The sequence below is a fragment of the Quercus suber genome, unplaced genomic scaffold, assembly GCF_002906115.3.
Source record: "Quercus suber isolate HL8 unplaced genomic scaffold, Cork oak 2.0 scaffold_530, whole genome shotgun sequence".
Classification (NCBI taxonomy): domain Eukaryota; kingdom Viridiplantae; phylum Streptophyta; class Magnoliopsida; order Fagales; family Fagaceae; genus Quercus; species Quercus suber.
The window spans coordinates 178,900-182,102 of NW_027069979.1; positions in this window are offsets into that span (position 1 = coordinate 178,900).

The window sequence follows — 3,203 nt, forward strand, 5'->3', positions numbered from 1 at the left end:
TATTTTGTTCACCTTATAGGATTAGTTGTATGTTGGTCATTTTAGATATTTTGAGGGGTATTTTGGTCGTTTTATAGGTTTAGAGGTATTTTGGTCGTTTTAGACGTTTCAAGGTATTTTTGGAAATTTTAGAGGTTTCACGTTTTTGTGGCCATTTTAGCGGTTTTGGGTTTATTTGGGTCATTTCAAAGGTTTAGGGGTATTTTCGTCACTTTAGAGGTTTGAGGGTATTTTGGTCATTTTTTAGGTTTAAGGGGTATTTTGGTCACTTTTAGGTTTAGGGGGTATTTTGGTCATTTTTAGGTTTCGGGGTTATTTTTGTCAATTTTTAGACTTCGGGGTTATTTTGGTCATTTTTTGGTTCCAGGGTTATTTTGGTCATTTTTAGGTTTCTAGGTTATTTTGATCAATTTTTAGGCTTCGGGGTTATTTTGGCTAATTTTTAGGTTTCGAGGGTATTTTAATCATTTTTAAGGTTTCGAGGGTATTTTGGTCATTTTTTAGGTTTTAGGATTATTTTGGTTATTTTTTAGGCTTCGGGGCTTATTTTGGCCATTTTTTAGGCTTGGGGTTATTTTGGCCATTTTTTAGGTTTCGGAGGTATTTTGGTAATTTTTAGGTTTCTTGGGTATTTTGGTCATTTTTTGGATTTCAGGGGTATTTTGGTCATTTTTAGGTTTCAACGGTATTTTGGTAATTTTTTGGGTTTTAGGGGTATTTTGGTCATTTTTAGGTTTTGGGGGTATTTTGGTCATTTTTAGGTTTCGGGGTATTTTGGTTATTTTTTGGGTTTTATGGGTATTTTGGTCATTTTTTGGGTTTCAGGGGTATGTTGGTTATTTTTTGGTTTTGGGGTATTTTGGTCATTTTTTTTGAGTTTCGGGGGTATTTTGTCATTTTTAGGTTTTGGGGTATTTTGGTTATTTTTGGGTTTCGGGGGTATTTTGGTCATTTTTTGATTTCAGGGGTATTTTGGTCATTTTTTTGTTTTAGGGGTATTTTGATCATTTTTAGGTTTCGGGGATATTTGGTCTTTTTTTTGGGTTTCGGGGGTATTTTGGATTATTTGGTCATTTTTTGGATTTCAGGGGTATTTTGGTCATTTTCAAGTTTTGGGGGTATTTTGGTCTTTTTTGAGTTTCGAGGGTATTTTGGTCTTTTTTTGGGTTTCGAGGTATTTTGGTCATTATTTGGGTTTAGGTGTTATTTTTGTCATTTTTTAGGTTGAGGGGGTATTTTGGTAATTTTAGTAGTTTTGGGGTTGGGTAATTGGGTACCCAAATAAAACCCAATAAACAGTAGTGTTAATTGGGTTTAATTGGGTTAATACCCATTTAACCCAACTAATAATTGGGTGGGTTTGGGTCTATTTTAAGTGGGTGGGTTTGGGTGGGCAAATAAGTTTGGGTTGATTTTGCCACCTCTATATAAAACTAAGACTTGGATTTAAATGGCTATAAAAAAAAACGTGGATTAAAGGAAGAAACTGCCTTCTTAAAATTTAGAAGTACCGTGTTTTGATAGGAGTGATTATAGCAAATTTTGAATTCCTACTTTGTAGCAGTGTTTTATGTGCAGTTAGAGATGTATTTTTATCGAGAAATACTATGTCCACAACATTATCACAACAAATCGTATGTGGCAAGTTGTTACGGATTGTTATTGGTGGAGTAGAAAAGTAATTTCAATAATAGGTTCAAATTCGAACTAATAACAACTAACCACCTATAATTTGTTGTGAAAATGTTATAAAAATGTTGTGGATGTAGCACCTCTCATTTTTATTAGGTTATTTCCAAGTTTTGCCTTACTTAAACTTAGGGTGTAGAAGTATTTATGAAACACACAGAAGTACAATTCAAGAAAATGAATTTTATAGGGAATCTTGTGACGTTATTGACCTTATTCTTAAAATATTTGTTGGAGTCATTGGTTACTGAGTGAGGTATTTTTGAACTTTAGAAAAGTCCAAATTAAAGAGGAGAATCCTATTATAAATATTATAGATAGATAGAAAATATCTCCAATAAAAATATGAATTTAAATAATATGACAATATAAAAATATTTAGATTCATAAAGCATTAAATATTTATCTTAAAATTGACTCTCATGTGTTCTAAGAAAATAATGATAAAAAAAAAAAAAAAAAACTCTAAGAAGATATTGATAAATATACACTTCATCTAGTTAATTTTATAATTTTTTTTAGTTTTATACTTTTATCCTCTTTTTTATTTGAAAATAGAAAAATACATTAAATAGCATACAATTTTAGAAAATAGAATTTTAGACTTTTGAGAAATTGTCGACGCCCAGCCTCAATCAGAGCAGAGAATCGTCGTTGTCGGGCCTTCGTTCAACCAACCTCCGTGGTGACGCTCCCGTGTGCATAGGGCCTATTGGAGGCCCCTCTCGATGACTATGTGTTGTGTGTAAGGTTCGCGCGGATCCTCGGGTGCTCTCTCTCTCAGTGAAGGAAGGTAGGTCTACCTTTGGAGGTGTGGCAGGAATCTTGGCCAAATTTTAAAGGATTACCAAAGGTAAGTGAAGTCTCCACCAATCATTGGATTTTTCTAAGGTGTTTCTTAGTTGATCTTATTACCAATTATAGGCTAAGAAAAACGTCTTTTTTCTTTATCTAATGTAGATGGCAAAAAATCTTGATTCTTGAATCTGAAAGTTTGGTTATATGTGAGGAAGGTATTAGGCACCTCACAACGCCTGTCTAAGGACAGTCATTTGTTTTGATAAAACCTTAATTTTCAGAGATTGGCAATAAAAAAATATGATTTTGGCATTGGCTTTTGGAGCTTTGCATGCATGGGGGCTTTGAGTTTGGCTTTTGAATGGGTGTGGTCTCAATCTATGCTTTCCTAAGGCATTCGGGCAAAATACCAAATTTCCACAACGAGAATTCGACTACATGTCACCTTAATTTCGCAGCAGAAATTAGTCATCGCTTCACCTTAGGTGGCATGGGCTGTGACAATCACATCGGAATGGAGGAGCAGGTATATATATACATACATCATGCACAATGCAAGCACATAGAGCAGGAAAGTAAATACCTACGTCCCTAGAGCATGGCCCAAAATATAGGTGTAGGAAAATAAACAGGGGTCGCCATACTCTAAAGATGAGGACGAATAGTACACGGCATGATATACGTAATACAACCCATCTATGAGAGAAGGGAGGGAG